Raw genomic sequence first — 7,346 nt, 5'->3', positions numbered from 1 at the left:
AAGCCAAGTTTTAGACCCAAGAACCACAGCCATTCCCTAGCCCTTTTCACATTTGCTAGTTTCATAATCTACCTTTAAAATACCGCTACAGTAAAATTACACATGGAACTACAGATTGCCACCAAGTTTAGAGCTTTTAATGTGTTAAATGCTATCACAATTTTTAAAAAATCACAGGACTTTGTAGAACAGATAACTATAATAACTTAGATTTATTTTGGAACTTTACAATTTCCAATTGCCTTTTCTCAGAACAAATCTGTTCGCCAGGTAAGACAAACATTAGCAGATCTATGCTACAGATGAGGAAACTGAGCCTTAAAGTAGCTATATGATCTGTCCAGAGTCACACAGCTAACAAATGGCATGACCATGAATCAAACCCAGGTCTCTTGACTCCAAGCCAATTGCTTTTTCCACTACATAAGATTCAAAGGCTCATGCTGTTTCTGACTATACCAGCTACCTCTGACTATACCACCTGCCTCTCACCACAACAGCTGCCGCATATATACATCAATGTTTTTCATTCTGAGAATGCCTCGCAAATGCAATGGCAAAGGGTATTCAAGATAACAAATATTTCAGCTTAGCTGGACATTTAAAGTATTCCCAAACAAAACCTCACTATGTGGTCCAATTTCATTTGCTACATGGACTCTCTCTTGACCTTCTGATGGTCATAGCATAGCTCTCAAAAGAGATGGGGGAAGGAGGTGGAAGGAATTCTACTGCAAGAGTCCTAGGGCTGCCAAAATACTCATTTGGAACCACTATAAGCAGCCTGCCTGGCATATGGCTCAACACCAATTCCTTTCAAACCGTTGAGAACGGGAAACATGGGAGTGGAATTCATCACTAATCCAGTGACAAGTCCTCATGTGACCAACATTCTTATAGAATAGTCCTGGTTTCTCAAGTCTGGATTTACACCCTAGAACCAGGCATTTCGAGAAAGCCCACTAACCTATTAAAACTTTGAAGTTAATAGGTCACTGGGGACTAAGGCCTACTTTAGTTATAAAGTAACAGATTGTAAAAACAAGCATCCTACTTCCAGCACTCTCCCATTTCTTCTAATTGAATTTCACAGAAAAGAACAATAGCCCTGCAGGAGGACAGTGGAATGGGGATCTAGTTAACCATCTGACAACCAGAGGGGCAAAGGTAAAACAAGGAAATAGCTCCATCACTCCTTGGAACACTACAGCTATAGAATGCGTTCACTGGAAAACAAAATGGTGAAAACGTTCCTGACTTCCAATCTAACCAATGCTATTTTCTAGAATATTAAAGAATTAATTATTCATGTAGCTCCTCATCAAAAGAGAAGAATAAGGAGTCTCTGTTCTATTTGGAAAACTATTATGATTTTCAAATTTGCCTCTGCAAAGGGGGATACTCCATTTCAGTATACTGTCTCAAGAATCTGTGCACCACAGCGGCACAGAGAAAGGTTAAGAGCATCAATGAATTTCACAAAAATGGGAATAAACCAATGGTTCATAGTAGTCAATTTAATCTGATTCCTTGACTCTCTAATCCAGACATCCCATTTCTTGTCCCATTTCTCATTTCAGCCTGAATTAAGGAAATGGGCTACAATCAGGAAAAAAAATCTCCTGATTTGGAGAACTACCCTGTAGTGCCACCTAGCTGTTGCCCAGGAAGTCACTTTCATAGCAAACAGATCAAATTCTTAACTTATAATTAAAAATAAATCACATGAACATCGTAATAGAGAAAAGCTAATACAGCACTATTGGTGTATGTTTAACCAGGGAATTACCTATCAAGAGGAAAAGTAAAACAATAGATAACAGCATTAGAAAGACGGTTAATTGGATTATTTTTAACAGTTAGTTGTGATTTTTTAAATGTACTTCTGTCCGATAGTTTTAGAATTTGACCTGTCTTCAGTGGGTTATCCTCCCATAAAATCAGATGAATTTCAGCCCCAGAGAGCAAAGTATTCTCTCCTGGATCACAGCAAACTGGAGAAAGGTCTGAATCATCATTGCTAGCGGTAGCATTATCACCACCAGTGTTTACATGACACTTTAAGGCTTGCAAAGTCCTTTATGATATTAAACTCTGTGAGATTGGGGTTATTATTACCCTCATTTTATATATGAAGAAACGAAGGCTGAGAAAGTTTAAGACCCAAGATCATGTAGCTAATAAATGTCTGAGGCAAGTTTCAAACTCAAGTCTCTTTGACTCCAAGACTAACCTTCTATCTACTGTTCCGCCTACCCGTCAATTCTGCATTTCTTTTCCCTTGCCCAGCAAGGGAGAAGGGACAGAAAAGACAAAAGCTGTGTTCAAGCAAGCTTCAGAAAAGTTCCTTGGTAGTACTGAACTTCAGAAAGACCTGAGTAGCACTACCAGTTAGGGAACAAATTTAATCAAAATGCTGATGTGGGGGTCTTCTATAAAGCAGTACTCTAGTAGGAAAGGAAGGTTCATGGAGACTACCTGCTGGACAGTTCTTGGGAGAGTTAGAAAGCCCTCTTGATTGTCACCCCTCCCTCTTCAAAAACAAAAAATGAATCCCAGCTCACCTAGTCTAGATCTCTTTTTTCATCATTATTCTCTGTCTTGTACTATACTTATCTGTATATAGGTCATGTACACACCTGCCTCCTCCACACACCATTCTCATAAAATGGAGTGCCTTGAAGTCAGGGACTGTTTTGTTTTGTTTTTTCATTTTTTGTCTTTTTATCACAATTGCTTAGCATAATACCTTGCATGTAATAAGCAAGTAATGATATACATTTGTTGAATTTTATCAGTCGGGTAAAGAACATAGATCCATAGTGGCCAATATTTTTCTCAACTTAATTTCTAAAAATATTCACAGTTCATGTTTGGCCCCTCCTTTCTTTTACTATATTGTATGCCCCATATTGTTAAGGGACTTTATCATAAGAGCTCAAAGTTTGAATGAACTCCCATGGTCACCTAGTCTAATTCCAGTTTGATTCAACTAACATTAAACACCTACTATGTGGAAACCTATTATTCTATGAGGGGAAAACAACATGTTTGTAGATTAATATGTAATGGGGCTTGCCAGTTCATCACAAGATGTACTAACATGGGGGCTCTCTGAATCTCCTATTATACCATGTGCAAGGAGGTTGCCTTCTTAAAACTGAAGCAAGCTACATATTTAAAACTGGGCAGAATGAGACTGTCACTTTCTTTCATTCCTAGACACTCCTTCCTATTGTATCTACAAGGTTCACACACAGGCCAGATGCCACGAACTGAATCAGCAAGAGGGGAAGGATTCCTTCTGTTCTCCCTCTCTTTTTACCCAGCCTGAGAAATGGATCTGTTTCAGTTCTTTGTTGTTTGTCCTTCCCAGCTTCTAGGTGCAGATCATGATCCCCACTGGACCTTACTGCATTTGAGAGCTCAAGTCATGCCAGTTTTGAAGTTGGTACTACAGGCAGGATGGTGCAATTAGAGACAAAATCTTGAACTCTTTATTTGCAGAATAAATATAAGGTAGTTTCCATGGGATGGGGAGAGAGTACTAGGAACTGGGAGTTCAGAGAAAGTCTTCTAGCTGTGCTTTAAGGGAAGTTAAAGATTCTGCTAGGCAGAAGAGAGGAGAATATAGAACTCTCCAGGCATAAAAGATCAATCTGTAGCAAGACATGGAAGTGAGAAATGGACTGTAAGGTACAGAGAATAGCAGCTGGACCAGTTTGACTAAAGCAGAGTATGTGAGCAACATGAGGTCATGCTGGAAAAATAGGCTGTAGCTAGATGATAGAAGCTTTAAATGCAAGACAGAAGCCTTTTTGTTTTACCCTTAGAGGGAAAAAGGAGCTATTGAGAGTTAGTTTCTTAAGCAGAAGATGCCAGAATTATATTTTAGGCACTTCAGTTTGCCATTTGTGTGTAAGATGTATTAGAAAATGAAAAGACTCAAAAAAGGAGGACAATCCAAAGCCCACTGCAACAATCAAGGTGAGCAGTGGTTAGCCCATAAAGTAAGGAGGAGGTTGTGTGGATGAAGAGATGTATAGGAGAGATATCATGGAGGTGGAATGGATAGGACTTAACTGATAGGATTAGGGAAATAAGAGAATAGGGAAAGTCAAGAATAATTGGGGTTTGCAACCTTTGCAAACAGACATAGGAAAGGCAGAAAAATGATAGAGCTTCTAAATAAAGATAGTGATGTGAAAGGTGGGGGCCATCTCTAGGCGTTCTGATGTATATCTTGCCAGTTGACCCAAATGGCTCTGGAGGAAAAAGTGAGGCTGGTGACTTTGTACACCCCTCCCTCACTTAAATCTAATTCCCTTGCAATTCATGTCATCACCATCCTGATGCCATGACCCTCTTCGAGAATAAAGGACAAACAACAAAAACAACAACCTGTGAAAGGTCCCCAAAGAGCCCAGACCTCTCAAAAATGTCCCCAACAAAGATCTCAAAAAACACCATGTGGAACAATGATCAGGACCAAGACTAGTTGGCTCCTCTGTCCAGTTCATGACTGCCTAAGACAATGATAACAAGAAGCCTGTAGGCTTTTGAAGAAGATATTGGACAGAGGAAGTAGAAACAAACACAAACCCCCATGATGGAGTTTGAAGCCAACAGAATCTCAATCCAGGACTAGTGGAATAGCAAGAGAGGACAGGGACAGCCCCTGATCAATCACTGCATAAGAGATACACCTGGGTGGCACAAGTTTTAGGGCATTCAAAGTGGCCTAAAGCCAAAGTTCTTCTTAAAACCAAGCAGGAAATAGGATTAGCATGAAGCCAAGTGCCATAAAGCCAATATCCCTTTCAGAACAAGAGATTCTAAAAAACGATTTAGAATGATGCTCAGAAAGTCATTCAACTACTACCAGTATGCTTACACCTCAAAGAGATCAAAGAAATAGGAAAGAGTCCCATGTGCATCAAAATATTTTTAGCAACACTTCTTGTTGGAGTAAAGAACTGGAAACAAAATGTGTATCCCTCAATTGGGGACTGGATAAACAAATGAATGTACACATAAATGTACTCTAATATTATTGTGCTATAAGAAAGGTTGAAAGGGGGAGACATTCAGAAATACTTGGGAAGATTTATACAAAGTAATGCAGAGTAAATTGAACAGAACTAAGGAAACAATTTATTCTGGTATGTAGAGTCAGACAAAAATAATTCAGGCTGTGCCTGAATATATATGTCTGTAATGATAATTTAAATGGGAAGATCTTCCCCATTCATTAATAGGCCCATGTGGCCTGCTTAAATCACATGTAAGCTTAAGTCACATTTGGTAAGAAGAAGAGTGGATCAGAGCCAGGAGGAAATTGGTTAGGCTAGTCAGAGCTGGGAAGGACACAGGCAAGCAGAGAACTAGGCTGGGGAGTATTTGTTTGTTTGTGGGAAGGCCCCAGCAGGGTAGGGGGAAGGCTTGGAAATGCCTTTGTCCCCTGCAATGCTAATATGTATTGACTTCTTGGTTACTATGACTGATTTGGCTTTCTGATTTGGGGACTTGGCTTTCTGGTATCTGAATAAATGATTTCCTTCTGCCTTCAAAGTCTGTTATACCTTGGGATTGAGAACTACACTGGCATATTCATAGTCACCCCCAGTGCTGTAAATATTGCCTTGGCGATCTAATGTCTCATCTTGTACCACTAATCTATCATCTCTCTGACAAGAGGGGGAAAAGCCTAATTCACCATTAATCTTCTGGAGTCATGACTGGACATCACATTGATCACATTTCTAAGTCTTTCAAAGTTGTTTCTCTCTAAATAATCATGGTTATTACACTGCTTGTGGTTATTGTATTGTAGTTATTATACTGTGTTGCAGATGTCTCTGGAGGTAATGAGCTCCCTGTCATTTTAAGTCTTCAAGCAGAAGTTGCACCAACACGTTTTAGGAATGTTGTCAAGTGCATTCATATTTCAGGTCCAAACTGACATTTCTGAATGTTTCTTTTCAATATTCTTTGTTACCCCATTTGCATGAGTATTGGCGATGGAGGTTGTGACAGTGATTCAAGATGAAAGCAAAAGAAAGCAAAGTGTCAATAAAACATTTAAAAATATATCAAAGAAAGGAGAATTATGTTCAGAGGTCAATACAGGCAATAAGAACAGTGTTAATATTATCATGTTAAATTTAATACATTTAAGAACAAACTGCATAATAGAAATTCAAAGTTTCATTTATAACACCCTTTTTCTTTTCTTTATATAAATCCATGTTTGTTGATGCTTGTCAAATTCATAACAAAAAGATAAAATTAAAGAGATGGAATTTTGAGAGGAAGACGAGTTCTTTTTTGAATTTGTGGAGTTGCCTGTTGAACAAATAGCTGGAGGTATCCAATGGACATTGGGGAATAAAGAACTGGAGTTAAGAGATGAGGACTGCTTGTATAGATTTTGTGGTTTACTATATAAAAATCAAAGTTGAGACCAGCAGAGCTAAAGAGAGCACATATAGAGAGAGAAGCAGATCCAAGACAAAGTGTTGAGGGGGAAGGCATTGGGGAGAACTCGTACACATAGAGCAACAAAGGATACTGAAAAGAAATATTCAGTCAACTTGGATCTGAAGCATTAATGTACTCAAAACCATCTCTAAAGGTGATGGTGCAACTTCTGCTTAAAATTTTAGTATGACAGGGACCTCATTACCTGTAGAGGCATCTTGCACAGCTTTATTTGTTAGAAAAATGTTTTCTTACTCTGACAAAATCTGTCTTCCTGAAGTTTATTTCCTTTCTTTCTTCCTTCCTTACTTTTCTTTCTTTTTTTCTTTTCTTCCTTCCTTTCTTCTTGCAAGTCTAATTTCTCTTCCACAAGACAATCCTTCAAATATTTGAAGACAACAATCACACCCCTACATACACACACACATACACACACACACACATACACACCACTAAAGTCTTCTCATCTCCAGAGTAACCACCTTTAGTTCCTATAACTAAGTGCTTGTATGGAAAAGTTTTTAGTCACCCTTACTATATTGGTAACCTTCTCCTGGATATTTTTCAGCTTATCAATGACTTTCCTAAAATACATCCCTCAGAACTGAACACAGTAGTTTTGATGTGATCTGATAAGGCAGCACAAGTTAAGTGTTGGTTCAATCTATGTAAGATCGTTGTCCGGTAATAATAATATTATTATTATATTTAAATTTATAATATTTATAAATTTATTATATTTAAATTATAATTTTATAACAATATTATTACTATCATTAAATGCCCAATAGTCATCTAAAATGTTTAACTTGTTCATCATTAGACAAAGATCTTACATTAGATTCACTAATTTTTGTATTACATGT

Source organism: Notamacropus eugenii, chromosome 6 (genome assembly GCF_028372415.1).
Source record: "Notamacropus eugenii isolate mMacEug1 chromosome 6, mMacEug1.pri_v2, whole genome shotgun sequence".
Taxonomy (NCBI): domain Eukaryota; kingdom Metazoa; phylum Chordata; class Mammalia; order Diprotodontia; family Macropodidae; genus Notamacropus; species Notamacropus eugenii.
The sequence above is the reverse complement of the archived record's forward strand: the minus strand, read 5'-3'. Positions refer to the sequence as shown.